We start from the raw sequence: 17,685 nt of genomic DNA, 5'->3' as shown, positions 1-17,685 counted from the left end.
CCTTCCGAGCCTTTTAACCTGGCTCTTTGTGCGCAAGTCATCAAATAACTCTGTGGCATCCGATGAAGTGAGCTGTAGCTCATGAAAGCTTATGCTCAAATAAATTTGTGAGTCTCTAAGGTGCCACAAGTCCTCCTTTGATTTTTGCGGATACAGACTAACACGGCTGTTACTCTGAAATCTGTGGCTCAGTGCATCATGGCTTGAGATAGAGCTCTGTAGTCTACAGGCAAAGTTACTGCATAAAGGCAGGTGGCCGCTGCAGGACTCTATGGGGGGGGGGGGCAGTATTCACACAAGGAGAAAAGATGTATTTTTACCACCAGCTAACTAAGGTAGGGCCTATGAGCTGAATTTAGCTCTTGGGCTACCTACCTACACTTTGACCGTGCATGGAGTGTAGTAACGCCATGGTAAGGAACATCGCAGCAGACGCCCTCCATGACGCAACAAAGAAGCGGATCGGCAGAGTCTCCTCCAACCAAGACACCACCAGCTTCCTGAGCGGTTCCCTGGATGGCGAATTCGGATGGGATGGTGGCAACATCGCTTCACTGTGGTCCCGTGCTCACAGTGCCACGCGTCGCCTGGGGAAGCGCATCGGCTGCCGCTGGGAGTGGTGCGAGGAGTGCCAGGAGCTGGGAGTCCTGGGGCCGCAGATCAGGCCCAACGACAACACCATCGTCACCCCGAGCACCAGGGGGCATGCTGGAGAGGACCCTGAAGGTGGCCATCCACTCGCTGTACATGGAAACCCTGAAGCATAAACTGGACCAGGGTAAAGCCTTCAAACTTACCAGAAAATGGGACGCCAGCAAGCACTTCCTCGCCAGGGGCGGCTTCACCCGTTTCGCCGACTGGCGGTTCATCCACTGTGCCCGGCTCAACTGCGTCCCGCTCAACGGAGCCGTCCGCCACGGAAACCGAGACAAGCGTTGCAGGAAGTGTAGCTACTCCAACGAGACGCTGCCCCACGTCCTGTGCAGCTGCAAGCCCCACTCCAGAGCCTGGCAGCTGCGCCACAATGCCATCCAGAACCTCCTGGTGAAAGCCATCGCACCGCGCCTGGGGGAGGTCGCCGTGAACTGCGCCATCCCCGGTATTGACAGCCAGTTGCAACCTGACGTGGTAGTCACTGACAAGGCCCAGAAAAAGGATCATCCTCGTCGACATCACGGTTTCCTTCGAGAACAGGACCCCGGCCTTCCGAGAAGCCTGAGCTCGGAAGCTGGATAAATACGGCCCTCTGGCCGACACCCTGAGAGCGAAGGGCTACGAGGTGCAGATGGATGCCCTGATCGTCGGAGCCCTGGGCACTTGGGACCCCTGCAACGAGTGCGTGCTGTGGACCTGCGGGATCGGTTGACACTATGCACGGCTCATACGGTGCCTCATGGTCTCGGACGCCATCCGATGGTCCAGGGACATCTACATCGAACACATCACCAGCCACCAACAGTACCAGGAGGTGTGAGCCGGTATGACATCGTGCATCAACTATGGGAAAGGAACTGAGAGACTTTTTCCATTGGACCATATGAACTAGAACCATAAACTCACTGAACATTAAATCCCACCAAATGAGAGTAGATCCATATTCATCATCGTATCCACTCATTATACTCCACACCTGAACATAGCCATTATATGGACAACATACCCCCATAACTCAATGTCTGTACTTTGACCCGTTAAACTTTTACCCCCAACCGGGGAGATTGCAGATTATGTATTCCTTACGCCACCCGCTCCTAAACCAAATTTCGCACCCCTTGATAATCTGTACTTTATTCCCCGATAACCAGAAACTTCTATGCCTAAACTCTGTACCGTTTTCTTTTTACTTCAACATTATCTTAATAAAATTATTAAATCTGATAAAATAATTTAAGATGTTTTAAATTTACTTCCTATCACTGAGTAACCCCCTGCTAAATATTCCTCCTCCTCCTCCTCCGACAGCTCTTTAGGAGTAATTTGCTCTTAGCATAGAACATTAAACTTACTTTTTAGCTCTCACAAAGCAGCCTGGGAAACTTCAAAGCTGGGTGATACTGAATCACTATAGACTTGTCCAGTAGGGGCATGGACTGCTAAGTGATGCAGTGAATGAGGCTACTTAATGCAGAGTTTCTCCCCAGTCCAAACTATCTGAACAATTCATGTGCTAATTGCATTCATTCAGCCAGAGTCCTTTGGCAAAGAGCACACCCATGCCCCTAACAATGGCATCTTGACTCTCCCAGTTAGAACAATCATCTCTTCAAAGGCTTGGCAGCAGGTTAACCTGTCTTAGGCCGGGTGAGGTTTAAGCTCGGAAGGGAGACCTTCCAAGGAAAATTCAGGTACTTACAATGCTCTGCTAGCTGACAATAGGTAGCCATGACTCTCTGTCCTAATACTTGTTACCTCATCCTCCACATGCTTATTTCACCCACCCATTGTGTTCTTTTGTAACCCATCTAGAGAGATTGGGTTTTTATATGACACTGGATTCCTGTAGTTTGAGCTCTCAGGGGAGCCTCTGTGATGCTCCTCAATGCTATTTCCCCCCATTTTAGAGATGGGGAATGGAGGTGGCAGAGAGAAACTTTGCCCAAGGTCACCCAGGAAGCCTGTGGCAGAACAGGGGATTGAACCGAGGCCCAACCTTCCTCTCAGAACTTGACTTGTAAACTCGTTGCATCGGGGATAATATGTGCTTGCACAGTGCCTACCACAATGGTGTAGCGATCCCTGACTGGTTTCAGAGTAGCAGCCGTGTTAGTCTGTATTCGCAAAAAGAAAAGGAGGACTTGTGGCACCTTAGAGAGCTGTAGCTCACGAAAGCTTATGCTCAAATAAGTTCATTAGTCTCTAAGGTGCCACAAGTCCTCCTTTTCTTGATCCCTGACTGGAGTCCTTCAGCACATGATCATGCAGAGCATACAGGAAGCAGAGCTGGTGCTCCTCTGTCCAATTCAGTACAGAATAAATTGCCTTAGCAGCATATTTAGGAGCCCTGTGCACTGGATCTAGGAATTTGTGGCCAGTGAGGAGCCCACAGTCCTTGTCACAAGCACAGGGTGTTAGCCCCAGTGTCCTGACAAAATTCCAATCTGGCCCTTACATTTGGCTCCCCGAGTTTTCCTGCAGTTTCTATCTGACACCAAATTCGTATTAACTTCCTATCCGAAACTACAAATCTAGTGTTTCTGTGCTGCCACATAGCAGCGGTGGAGAAAGCAATTTTTTTTTTTAAATATAGGCCCAGATCCTGCAATTGGATCCCTGCAGTTGGACCACCTCAGGGAGCCCCTGGGCTCTTAAAGGGTCTGTTCACCTGGATACATTTGCAGGATTGGGGCCACAGTTTGTATACGTGTTTAAATCTATAAAGTGCCGTAGGATCCCCTGGGTGTTATAGATGTAGCTAAAAGAGTGCAGAAAAGTGCACGCTCACTTATCTCATTCACTCGAGAGTTACCTACATAAAACATACACGCAACAGCTACACAAGTGCACCATGCTCTGGGTAGAACAGCAGAAAGGTTGCCACACCCAGGCATTCTGTTTGCATAGGAGCCCTTCATCATCAACCTGCAAATTATATTGACAAAGCCCTTGCTGGTACTGGAAGAGACTCGGCTTCCCTTCCTTCTTGTACACGTGTTCTTATAAATGCAGAAGTCAACACACCCAGATTTAGAAAAAGAACAGCTAGTTCATTAAAAATATGATTTGGTCACCCCTAGATTATTCATTATTAGACTAGGAGAAGCAGTGTGATGATTGCACTGGACTGGGGCTTAATAGACCCAGGTTCTGTTTCCAACTCTGCTCTTAACCTGCTGGATGACCCTGGGCAAATCCCTTCACCTCTCTGTGGCTCAGTTTCCCCATCTGTAAAAATGGTACTTACAATAGAACCTCAGAGTTACGAACACGTCAGGAATGGAGGTTGTCTGGAACTCTGAAACGTTCAGAGCTCTGAAGAAAACTTTATGGTTGTTTTCAAAAGTTTACAACTGAACATTGACTTAATACAGCTTTGAAACTTTACTATGCAGAAGAAAAACACTGCCTTCCCTTTTGTTTTAGAAGTTTATTTTTAACGCAGTACTGGACTTGCTTTTGGGTAGTGCGGTCTCTGCTGCTGCCTGATTGCGTACTGCCAGTTCCAAAAGAGGTGTGTGGCTGACTGGTCAGTTCGTAACCCTGGGGTTCTACTGTACCTCCTTTGCAAAGCGGTTTGAGATCTACTGATGAAAAGCATCTTATAAGAACTAGGTGTTGTTATTACCTATCACTGAGATATGACCCAAAACGAGCTATTTTAAGGTGGCTTTTCTTTAGATCTGGGCAGTGCTATAGATCCCATTCTTCCACCCAGCTCCCTCAACTAATGAAACAATCTTGTGATCTATATAGCGCCTGTAATCGGGAAGGAGCCCAATTTGTTATAAAAACTTGTCTAGGGTGCAACACAGCAGATGTTAACAGTAACCCGCAAAAAAAAAAAAAATAAATAAAAGAAGGAGTTGTGCACTCTTGCTTCTTCATGATGGAGAAAGGAGGCTTGAGAGGATTTTATGAAAACGAAAAGAGATCTGCTTGTTTGTCGCTTCAGAAATTCAGGTTTGAGCTACCCTCGATGACTCTGTAGTAGTGAGGCTCAGATCTCAGTCATAGGTAGTTCATGAACCTGCCCTTTGGGGAGGCTAGCCCCCCCAGCCCCGCCACTTCCGCCCCCCTCGACTGCCAGAGCCCTGAGGCTCCCCCACCCCACCCCACAGCAGCCAGAGGAGCCCCAGCCAAACTGCCCCAAGGATCAGCCCGCCCGACCCAGCCATCCTGAGCCCCAGGCCAGCCCGACCCAGACATCGTTTCTCATACCAATACCAAAATGACTGCCCAAGTATTATTTTATCAACTACAATTGGTTAATAACATAGTAAAAGCATCCTGATTGGTTAATAACTTGGACTGGTTAATAATTAAATCACAGTGTTTTAATATATGCTGCATAGAGCCGCAGGAGACACCTCAAACAGCCTCTTGCTGCTCGGAAGCCTGAGCATCACTGTTCTGTGGTGACCAGAGAACTAGTGAAATTATGAGGTCACAAGAAAGGGAAAGTTGAACACTTGAGAGAACAAACCAAAAAAACCCACCCTCTCTCAACACCTGTTAACTCCTAATGAACGCCTGGGAGAGAGAATGTCTTTGTTAAAAGTTCATTTCTCTTATTATTAATTGTATTATTGTAGCCGCTAGGAGCTCCAGTCAGAGACCAATGATCCCATTTGGCTAAGTACTGCACAAACGCAGGACATCCCCACCTCAGCCCTTCCTTTAAGGTGTGGGATATCACACAACCCCTAAGAACTTCTCTGAACAGACTCCACATTCTTGGTATCTCTAAAGCAAAAATCAAGGAGCAATAATTTAAAAAAAAAATGGTTTAAGTCTTTTGCAGGTCCCCTTTAACCTCTTTTAGATTTATAAATCATCACGGAACCATAGAAATAAATAGGTGGAAGGGACCTCATGTAACTTTATGGTTACAGGACTATAAATAACCGATAACAACAGGTTTCAGAGTAACAGCCGTGTTAGTCTGTATTGGCAAAAAGAAAAGGAGTACTTGTGGCACCTTAGAGACTAACCAATTTATTTGAGCATAAGCTTTCGCGTGTCAGATTATTATGGGCCAAGCGAAGCCACACATGGCTCGGTGGCATTTCTCGGTTTGGATGTAACGCAATAACTTTTGAAGGCCACGTCTGATCAATTCCAGCATTTTAAGGAACGTTCTAGGCATCAGTGGGCAGATCTCAATTGATTGGGGGAGGGGGGTGGGGAGTCATCAGAAAACCAGAAGGAGGCAATGCCTTCGCTCCCAGACAGAAAGAAAACAAACAAGAACGTTTGGGGGAGGGGGGGTCAAGAAGCCCCTGAAATAGAGGAGGTTGGGGGAGTGGCACACGGGGACTGGCAGAATGCAAAGAGTCCCTGGGTGAACTCAGCCTACAGAAGCATCAAAAGCACGTCACTTTCTAGTTATGTCTATTGCAGTGGCATCTCACATCTAAAAAGATCCCAGCAGGAGGCAGGGAGGCCAGGCTGTAGCTTTTATATTGTTGCCCAGCATAGAAAGAATGGAAGAAGAAGAGTTGCGTGGGGGCAGGAAGGGTAAGATGCCGTGGGTCTATTGAATTTCAGCTGTCCAGTAGGTCTGCTGTGAGGCGAGACCCCTTCTGGAGGTATAGCCCCTAGAGAAGAACACATTAAAAGCAGATAGAAAAACCCATTCAGATATAAATAAAAGTTAAGATTTTGTCATGGGCATTTTTAGTAAATGTCACAGGCAATAAACAAAAATTCACAGATGCCCGTGACCTGTCCTTGACTTTTACTAATACCCCCTATTAGGGGAGGACTAACATTCAGAGCCCCGCCAGGGGTGGACCACCAGCCATTGCTCCAGCCCCGCCGCTGCTCCTGCTCCAGCCCCAGGGACTGCTGGACAAATAAATCACAGAGGTCCATTGCAGTCATGGAATCCACGACCTCGGTGACCGACCCGGATCCTTAGCTATAGATACTGTGAAGACAGCCGGGTAACTGGCCATGACTTGAGCAGGAGCTGAGGCAGGGCCAGGCTATGCTGCAGCAAAAGTAGTCTGTCAGCGGGAGAAGAGAGCATCCCCAAGAAGTTAGCCGCCTTGAGCAGACCGGGAGCAGCTTGCTATGTGCATTAGGTGCCTATATGTCTGCATTGGGGTCGCCTGGTTAGACCCTTGCTTGTGGATTGTCTGGGCCATTAAGACTTGAGAGTAATTTGACATAATTGCCTATCAGGCTCAGAGCATTCATCACAGATATTTACCCCGATTTCAGATCTATCTCCCCAAATAGTGAGGCTTACTGACCTCCCATCTGAGGTGCACCAGAGCCTTCGCGTCAGCTGGCAGCACAGTGGAAGGAGGAGTTTCCAGACAACGGCTCTGTGCAAGTGCTTGTAGAAATGTAGCAGGCTGCATGGAACGTGGATTTTAAATACCAAGCTGGTGGATATAAATGGATAGGTGACTTCTGGTGCAGAAGGAGGGCGTAGGTGGAAGGACAGGACAATATGGCCTCAGGGCAATTGTGGGAAGGCAAGGAGGCCTATCAGAACTCAATTGCTTTAGCCTGCATGCTCACTGCAAAGTGGGTGGTTTGTTTCCCACTTGAGTTAAAGCCAAGTCTGGACTCTAACCCACCCACCCTCCAGCTGGGCCAGCTAACCTGGGTTTAAAGCACCTTTGAACCTGGATAAAAGGTTTTACTGCATGACCAGGTGATCCTAAGCACCCCTGTATTCACACTCTACATTCTATTGTAATAATCTTGGTACAAACTATGCATTATGAGGTATCATTTAAAAAATAACTCACTGATCATTAATATTCTTGCATGACATACATACGCGGTAGGTATGAAGAGTTACGGATATATGCTGGAGTTCTAGGGTTGCCAACCCTCCAGGATTGTCCTGGAGTCTCCAGGAATTAAACATTAGGGCTGTCAATTAACCACAGTTAATTCACATGATCAACTAAAAAAAAAATCAATCACAATTAATTGCACTGTTAATAGAATATCAATTGAAATTTATTAAATATTTTTGGATGTTTTCTACATTTTCAAATATATCTATTTCAGTTACAACACAGAACACAACTGTACAGTGCTCACTTTATATTATTTCTATTACAAATATTTGCACTGTAAAAATGATAAACAAAAGACAGTATTTTTCAATTCATCTCATACAAATACTGTAGTGCAATCTCTTTATCATGAAAGTTGCACCTTACGAATTCAGGGTTTTGTTACATAACTGAACTCAAAAACAAAACAATGTAAAACTTTAGAGCCTACAAGTCCACTCAGTCCTACTTCTTGTTCAGCCAATCGCTAAGAGAAACAAGTTTGTTTACGTTTATGGGAGATAACGCTGCCCACTTCTTAATTACAGTGTTACCTGAAAGCAAGAACAGGCGTTCACATGGCTCTATTGTAGATGGCGTCGAAAGATATTTACATGCCAGATGTGCTAAAGATTCATATGCCTCTTCATTCTTCAGTCATTGTTCCAGAAGACCTGCTTCCATGCCGATGATGTTTGTTAAAAAAATGCGTTAATTAAATTTGTGACTGAACTTCTTCGGGGAGAACTGTATGTCTCCTATTCTGTTTTACCCACATTCTGCCATATATTTCATGTTCTAGCAGTCTCGGATGATGACCCAGCACATGTTCGTTTTAAGAACACTTTCACTGCAAATTTGACAAAATGCAAAGAAGATACCAATGTGAAATTTCTAAAGATAGCTACAGCACTCAACCCAAGATTTAAGAATCTGAAGTGCCTTCCAAAATCTGAGAGGGACGAGGTGTCGAGAATGCTTTCAGAAGTCTTAAAAGAGCAACACTCTGATGCAGAAACTACAGAACCCAAACTACCAAAAAAGATAATCAACCTTCTGCTGGTGGCATCTGACTCAGATGATGAAAATGAACATGCATTGGTCCGCACTGCTTTGGATTGTTATCGAGCAGAACCCGTCATCAGCATGGACACATGTCCTCTGGAATGGTGGTTGAAGCATCAAGGGACAAATGAATCTTTAGCACGTCTGGCATGCAAATATCTTGCGACACTGGCTACAACAGTGCTATGCAAACGCCTGCTCTCACTTTCAGGTGACATTGTAATTAAGAAGTGGCCAGCATTATCTCCCGTAAACATAAAATTTGTTTCTCTTCACAATTGGCTGAACAAGAAGTAGGACCGAGTGGCCTTGTAGGCTCTAAAGTTTTAGATTTTAATTTTTGAATGCAGGGTTTTTTGTACATAATTCTACATTTGTAAGTTCAACTTTCATGATAAAGAGATTGCATTACAGTACTTGTATTAGGTGAATTGAAAAATACTATTTTTTTACAGTGCAAATACTGTAATAATAATTAAATATAAAGTGAACACAGTACACTTTGTATTGTGTTGTAACAAATCAATATATTTGAAAATGTAGAAAACATTTAAAAATATTTAAATAAATAGTATTCCATTATTGTTTAACAGTGCGATTAATCACATGATTATTTTTTTAATCACTTGACAGCCCTATTAAAATTAATCTTTAATTAAAGATTGTCATGTGATGGAATCTCCAGGAATACATCCAACCAAAATTGGCAACTCTAGATGACTAAAAGGTGTTAACACCAGGCATGTCAGGGGGAGTTCGTAAATGGGTCTGCCTTAGACAAAGGAACGTGTATTTGAGTCTCTGACCAACCTGATCTTCAGACAAAGGTGGTCCATTTTTACATATTAAGTAAACAAAGCTATTAAGCTGACAAGTGGGGGAAGAAAGAGCATGAAGCTTCCTTCACCACCATGCTCCATGTCACCTTCCTCACAGTGTGAATAAACTTTAATTTGAGGGTGACCCTCAGAAAAATCCACTTCCAAGGTTTACTGGTCTAGAAAAAAAGAGGCTGAACCCCAAGTGATAAGCATTTGAATCAGCTCATTGTATACAATATTACTGTATTATAAAAGTACACAGTGTGAAGTCTTTTTTGAAAGCTAATGACACACTAGTGATTAATATCATTGCAAAATGTCTGTATTAATACTATATGAGGAAGTATGAATATTTAAAGATATTATTTTTAAAGTCTGTGGCCAAAGAGGGAGAAACCGGTTTCCGCCCAGACAGTAGGGAAAGCAGCTATTTATCTGTCTCCAGTGAAATTAAGTAAGATGTGACCAGAAGCAATGGAAGCTCCATTTACATACAAGTCAGTAGGGGGATGGGAAGACCACCGGAAGGAAAACATGAGGTCATCCTGCCTCTTGAAACACGTTCATTGAACTTTGGAAGATATAAGCAAGGAGAGAAGCCATCTTTGGCATCCATCACTAGATAGACTCACAGGAACAGAGCTTTTGCAAGCTGAGAAAGATGGGTCCTTCAACCAAGGGGGTGGGTTGAAGTCTTAAGAAACTTAATTATAAGTGAGAAACTGTCTTGAACAAAGCCTGTACCTTCCTTGATTAAATTTTAGACTTTTAGATGCACGCTTTCACTTTGATTTGCTTGTAACCCTTTCTAACTTAATTTCTTTTACTTGGCATCACTTAACCTATGTCTTATTGTTAATAAACTGGTTTTATTTTCACTATAAACCAGCTCAGTGCTGTGTTTAAATGGAAGGGTGTATTTACCCCAGTTAAGTTAATAAGCTGTGATGTGACTGGTGTCTTTTGAGGCACAAAGAAACCTTATTGTTTCTCTGGACTGGGTTACCTAGGGAGATGATGGAATCTCCATCCTTAGAGGTTTTTAAGGCCCGGCTTGATAAAGCCCTGACTGGGATGATTTAGTTGGTGTTGGTCATGCTTTGAGCAGGGGATTGGACTAGATGACCTCCTGAGGTCTCTTCTATCCCTAATATTCTATGAACTGTCCAGGAGAGGGCTGTCATTGCAGAGCACACGGTTTGGGGACAATTTGAGTGTGTGTGTGTTAAGGTCACTGGAAGCCACTGCAGGGCTGTAGACAGGCTGTCGGGAGTCAGGATTGCTGAACCAGGGCTGTCTAGCACACTGACGCTTCAGGGTGTGACTACATGCTTGTGGGCTGGTTGTGAGCATCGCAGCTAAAGCAACACCACATTCTAAAGGTGTGCAGAATTGCAGGGCAAGTGGTAACCGCCCCTCACTCAGCTGGATTTCACATTAAACCCAGTCTTAGGACAGTAGGATGGCTAGGATAAAAACTCAGGTGAGAGTCTGGGAAAAACTCTACTTTGAAGACAGATGACGTAACGGGTCTTGGGCCTTCATCCTGTAGCGAGCAGCACCGTGAGTACACCAGGATGGCAACCAAAAAAGCAATGATTGAAAGATGTCCAATTTCCTACTCTCGAAAGGGTCTCAGGGAAGAAGTAGGGGGCTAGGATCTGGGCCCACTGGTAAAGAGACACTAGCAATAGGGAAGGGATGGGATTTGGGGAATTAGAGGAGCAAATAGGGAGGGGATCAGGCCGAGCAGGCATGTAGACCAAAAGAGGTGATGGATTAGTAGCTGTGCTGGTCAGGCCACAGCAGCCAGAAGCTGTGTGCAATTGGCAGGGAAGGTGAATGGAGAGAGGGGAGGTAGGTGGTATAGAAGCTGGCTCTAAGACATCTGAAACACTTTGCTCTTCCTCCAGTTCCTGAAGTGGCTTGGAGGAACAAGAGGGTTAAAGATGTTGTAGGGTTAATTTAAAGGACAGACTCAAAGGGAAAAAAAAAACAACCTTCCCAGGATGGGAACAAAGACCCAGAAACCTGGATTGGTTGGAACCCAGGAGCTTCCTGCAGTACAGCAAAGGGCCACCAATAGGGGCGTTAATAATTGCATGTGGGAGTGCTGACGGTTCTGCAGCGTAAGCCCAGGTGCACTCCGAGAGGCAACCAGAGCAGCAGCAGCTCCTTCTGGCTCCGATTTCCCAGTAGGAGCTGAGTCCCGACCTTTCCGAATTAACCCCTTTTGGCCTTGTCTTCACTCGGGGAGAGTGTATTTTACATGTGTGTTAATGTAGCCGTGGAAATTTGTATTTTAACAACAGCAGCTCGACTAACTAACATATTAGAAGTTCAGCTTACCTGGAGATTCTTACATGGTAGGCAGCAAGGTCTATTGGACAGGACATTGGATTTCCAAGTCAGGAGACCTGGCTACCACTTACTGTGTAACCATGGGTGAGTCATTTAACCTCTCCATGACTCTGCTTGTCCGTCTGTAAAATGGGGATAACTCACCCTCCTTTGCAAGCAATCTGAGATCTATTGCTGAAAAGCACTAGACCTTGAAGTGCCAAGCATTATTAGTGGGATGAGACAGCATCCATTGAAGAGCAGCCATTCCTATGCCCTTTCAGGGCTTCAGAGGGGATACGTGCCAGGGATGATTTCGATAGCTCCCAAACTTCACTGCCTTTCCAGGCTGCACACCTTTCTCCCAGCAAATCTCCTCCCCACTCCCTTTGACCTGGTCTTTATACTTCAAACCAAAAGATGCCTTGGTTCTTTTGATTTCAGCATGGCAAGAAGTGGTGGAGGAGAAATAAAACCAATCCAATGGAGAGATTAACATCTTCCTTGTCCCACATTAGCAGGATGGTACTGCGGGGCAGAGGACTCACAACTCTAAAGCCTTGTCTCAACACAAAAGTTGTATCATTTTAACTACACCAGTATAGAATGGTGCAACCCACCCCTGACAGTCATACTGATATAACAGTGCCTTATAGCAGTATAGCTCTTTCCCATAATGAATAAGCTTTACCAGTGTTCGGGACCTTTATAGTGGCATAGTTATCTCCCCACTAGGAGTTTTACTGGTATAACTATTTTGGCAGAAAAAACCCCCACAAAAACACAATTCTAACCAAAATAAGCACAAAAGCAATATCTAAAGCAGGCCTAAGGCATTCTGATCTGGCAGCATTTTACATTTGCATTCCACTAGACTGGTGTAATTAGCAACCCACAATGCAGCGTGATGGAGAATCACGCCTCAGATCTTCAATTTGCACCCAGAAATGAAGGAGAAGCCGGGCAGGATACAGAGCACAGGTTCCACATGCTTCCGGGGAGACATGCTGCTAAACATAGTAGCTGCGCCTTCAGCCCTCACTTAGCTGAGTGGTTCCTGGACGTGGCCCTGTATAGAGCATCTTGCAGTGATCCTGTCTGGCAGTGGCAAAGAAGCAGATCACTTATGTGAGGTCACTTCTGAACGGAAAGGTGGCAGCTTCCAAACCAACTAAAGATGGGCAGAAGAGGGCTCTGCTCTGCAGCTGCTGCGACTTCACCTCTCTACCCCACCCCTTCCCCGAGGCCCTTCCTCTTCCCAAAGCCTCACCCCGCTCACTCCATGCCCCCCTCTCTCCGTTGCTTGCTCTCCCCCACCCTCACTCCCTTTCAACAGGCTGGGGCAGGGGTTTGGGAGGGGGTGCAGGCTCTGGGCTGGGGCTGAGGGGTTTGCAGTGTGGGAGGGGGCTCTGGGCTGAGCCTGGGGCAGGGGGTTGGAGCGCAGGAGGGGGCGAGGGATGCAAGCTCTGGGTGGGTGTTGGGTGCAGAAGGGGGCTCCGGGCTGGGGCAGAGTGTTGGAGTGCAGGAGGGGGTTCAGGGTGCAGGAGGGGGTATGGGGTGCTGGCTCCGGGAGGGGAGTCAGGGTTAGGACAGAGGGTTCGGGTGCAGGAGGGGGTTCAGGGTGCAGGAGGGGGTATGGGGTGCTGGCTCCGGGAGGGGAGTCAGGGTTAGGACAGAGGTTCGGGTGCAGGAGGGGGTTCAGGGTGCAGGAGGTGGTATGGGGTGCTGGCTCTGGGAGGAGGCTCAGAGCTGGCACAGGGGCTTGGGGTGCAGGAGGGGATTGGGGTGCTGGCTCTGGGAGGGGCTCAGGGCTGGGGTGCAGCCTCCCGCCAGGCAGTACTTACCTCGGTTGGCAGCGCAGTGAGGCTAAGGCAGGCTCCCTGCCTATTGAGGCCCCACACTGCTCCCGGAAAGGGTCAACGCACCCCTGCAGCTAGTGGGAGGGCTGGGGGGCATGTGGCTCTGCACACTGCCCCTCTCTGCAGGCACCATCCTCAAATCTCCCATTGGCCACAATTCCCCTTTCCTGGCCAATGGGGGCTGTGGGGGCGGTGCTTGCAGGCAGGAGCAGCGCACAGAGTCCCCGGGGCCCAGCCGGCACCTTCCAGGAGTCCCACTGTGCCGCAGCGACCGGAGACCGCGGTCGACTGGGAGAGTCCCCAGGATTGACCAATCGATCGTGATCGCTGCATTGGTGATCACTGATCTAGAACCTGCCTACATCCAGTCACCCCCCTAGATCAGGGTTCTCAAACTTCATTGCATCGTGACCCCCTTCTGACAACAAAATTACTTCACGACCCCAGGAGGGGGGACTGAAGCCTGAGCCTGCCCAAGCCCCACTTCCCTTGGTGGGGGGGGGGGCCAAAGCAGACTCTCAGGGGCTTCAGCCCCATGCAGGGGGCCTGCAACCTGAGTCCTACCACTCAGGGCTGAAGCCCTTGGCCCCAGGCCCCAGTCTAAGCCAGCCCTGGTACCCACATTCAAAGGGGGTCAGGACTCACTTTGGGGTCCTGACCCACAGTCTGAGAACCACTGCCCTAGATTTTCCCCTTCCTCACACAAGGTAGACAATCTCCTTGTATGGAGGAAATGGATATTGCTTGTCACCCATAACTTCTGGATGTTTTCCCCCGGCCATCCCATATGATCCCTTGTCTTGATTGGGACTGGATAAGGGTCAATCCCAACTGGGGAATAACAAAGTGCCCCATCCAGAACCACTGTCTAGAAAGCAGACATAGGCAGTATTAGCTACTGGCCTATTTTACCAGTTCTTCAGCACAACCCCGTTCGCTTCCTCTTTGCCTTAGGATTGCAGTTCAAGGGTTTGACAAGAGCTTGGCAAAACCAGCCCCATCCCGTGAGCAAGTTTCATTCACAAGAACATTCGTGAAAAGAGAGAGCACCAGGAGTAGGAGTGCCACTAAGCATTCCCACCAGTAGTACCTCCCCCACAGCCATTTGGAGAAGCTCTCTTATTCTCAGAGAGCTCAGCCTGTGGGTACAGATCTCTCTCGAAAGCCTGGTTCTTATTTCAGTGCCTAAGGAGAACAGAGCTCTTAACAATCTGGCCTCAACCCCTATTGAATGGGGTTCTTAATAGAGCTAGTTGGAATCCTGCCCCCCTACACTTTTTTTTTTTTTAAAATACACTTCAACAAAAAGTTGAAATATTTTAGCCAAAAATTGAAATGGTTTGATTTGATTTGGAACTTCTGCCAGGCTGTCTCATGGGAGTTGTAGTTCAGGTGCCTTCTGCTTGCATTCTCCTCTATAGCTATGCTCCTCGGTTGGACTATAGCCCCTATGATGCACTATAGTCTCCCATCTCAGAGAGGGGAGGCAGTGCATGATGGGAGATGTAGTCCACGGGGGAGCCCAGCAGAGAAATGCAGAACAGAGCCACAACGCCTATGGGGCGGCTTATCTAAAATGAAATATTTGGAGAGTTCAGTATTTTGATTAAAAACAAGTCAAGTTTTCTGCAGCACAGACACTTAATAAAAAACAACCCTTCTGTTTAGCTGGAAACACCCTTTTCTGAGAACAAAGACAGTCTTGAGAGAAAATTGTCAGCCAACCCTAGCATGGAATAGCTTAGACGCCTTTGAAAATCCCAAGCCCAGTACCAAAGTGTTTTTCCTGGGGGCAGGCCAGGCCATAAGAAAGGCCCAGCCTCACCTAAAGAATTCACTTGCTCAACCGGCCAAACAAGGCCTACATTTGGTAGATCTTTAGAAAGTGGTGCACAGCTCATTTCCTCTTTCCTGGCTTCTGTTTGAGGGCAAGTTGGGGTTATTTTAGTGGTCTTTTTATGTGTTGCATCTTTATATCTCACAGGACTCTACTGTTTGAAAAGCCAGGCAGCTTGTGAAGGGGGGCCTCAGTCCTGGAGCATACCCTGTCAGGCCCCGCTCAGCATTCACAATTACATCACTGCCTCAGTTTCCCCAATGAGCATTCAATAAGCCCAAGGAGACTTATGCCTATTGAATGATGCCCCTTCAGGCATCTAGCTTATTAAACCCAAAGATGGAACATTATATAAATAGGCCTCCACCCCAGAATCTCTCGCTAGGGAGGAAGGATGTTAGTTAACTTCGGTCCATCAACCCAAAGTATCTCCAGGCCCCTTGGTCAAGGGGGCCTCTTGACCCAGAATCCTTTTCTGGAACCAGGGCCTCTTATGATCAGCTGAGGAAGCATCTCTCCTCTTGGGTCCAGTCCCCACAGAAGTCAGACCATGACAAACCTTCCTTGGAACAGCCTATAATTCCTCTGCTCCAGAGCTTCTGCTGCTACCTGATGAAGTCCCTCCATAGGGTCAGGTTCCATTGAGATTTAGTACTCATGGCTCCTCCCTGTCAGACCCTCTCTCATTTAGAAGCATTCTTCCTCAGTTTCCCTCCCTAGTGAGCACCCTCACCAACTCCCCCTGAGAAGCCCTCCACTTGTGGACTTTCTTTTTCTTGGAGCTGTTCCTTTCCCCTAGAGGCTTCTGTTCTCTAGCCTACAGCCTGCACTGGGAGTAGCTTCCTTTTATCATCTGCAGATGCTTCCCTGTTTAATTAACTGCCTCCCAGTTCCTCAGTGAGTTCATTAGTCCCAGGTGAACCGGACTTGCCTCATTCCCCCTTGTGTAGCCTGTCAGAGGAAGGGTAAGCCCCTGACTAGCTAGCTGTGGGTGTGAGAAACAAGATGGTTACTCAGTAGTTTTAGGATGGGGGCCCAGGGGATTTGTCGGGAAGGTCTGAATCCCTCCTGTAAGGCTTTCATTGGAGGAGCAAAGGGTAGAAAAAGGAGAAGGAAGAAGAAGGGAGGAGGACAGAAGGAGGCATTGGAGGGTGGGCAGTAATGGGAAGGGTACAACGAGGCAATTATGGGGAGTGGTTTGGAACCATCCAGAAGGGCTGGGACAGGAGAAATGGAGCCTGTCTTCCAAGTGTTGGTTTAGGTGAAGGTCTTCTCTGAGGAGCCTTCCCCACCCAGAGGAGTTCTTGCAACCAGCAGACTTCTGAGAGCAGTGAGGGAGATAGGGTAGGATGTCGGGGTTCAGGAAGGCCTGTAGTTTGGAGAGGTGAGGGAAGTAGATCCAGGAGAAGGTGAAGAGCTGTCCTGCAGCAACAGTCCCAGGCTTTGGAGCAGAAGGACAGGCGTGGCTGGGCACGGTGGCTGGAGCAAATTCCAGTGTGGAGCAGGAAGAGGAACAGAATGAGGTAGAGCCAGAAATGGTGGAAGGAGACCAGGGGCACAAGCCAGGCCCCTCACTCTCACCTCTGGCGATGGAGATCGAGTCAGAAGGTCTGGGAGCAGCAGCCGATGATGATGATGGACGAAGCAGCAGGTGTGGCAGCTGCAGAGGAGACTGGTTTGCAATGCTAGAGGAACAGCAGAGGCCTGGGTTGCAGCGAGCAGTTCCCCAGGTACCTGGTGAGTCACCTGCGACTAGGGGAGAGCCTAGTAGGGGGCTGGTGGTGGAGGGGGTCGCTACTCTTGTGGCGCTCGGATTGAGGGGGAGAGATGGCTGTGGAACAGAGGAAAGTGAGCAGGTTGCAATGAACCACCCTGACTGCAGCACAAGAGTCTCCCAAGCGAAAGGGGAGGATGAGACAGGCAAATTTACTGCTTGAGCTCTCTGGGACAGTGGGGCTGCTGCAGAGGTCAGTGTGGTATGGACGCTACACAGCCAAGAACAGCCTGGGTCCTCTCAAGAGCTGCGGCCCCGAGTACAGAACAGGACAATGACAATTGAGGAGTTAATCAGCCACTGCCTTTGCCACTACTGAGTGGGGTGGGGGTATCTTATGCAGAGGCCTTGAAGCAACCAGGAGGAAAGGATGATGGCCAATTGGTAGGGCAGGAGGCTGAGTTTGGAAGCTGGTATGCGGGGGGAAGGATGGAAGTGGGGGTACAGGGACCACTAACTGGTGATGGGTGCGGGGGTATATGGTCTGTTTGTGTTAAGTTTCCCTAACAACACCAATGCCAGAAAGAGCTCT

This window comes from Caretta caretta, chromosome 25, assembly GCF_965140235.1.
Source record: "Caretta caretta isolate rCarCar2 chromosome 25, rCarCar1.hap1, whole genome shotgun sequence".
NCBI classification, from domain to species: Eukaryota; Metazoa; Chordata; order Testudines; family Cheloniidae; genus Caretta; species Caretta caretta.
The sequence above is the reverse complement of the archived record's forward strand: the minus strand, read 5'-3'. Positions refer to the sequence as shown.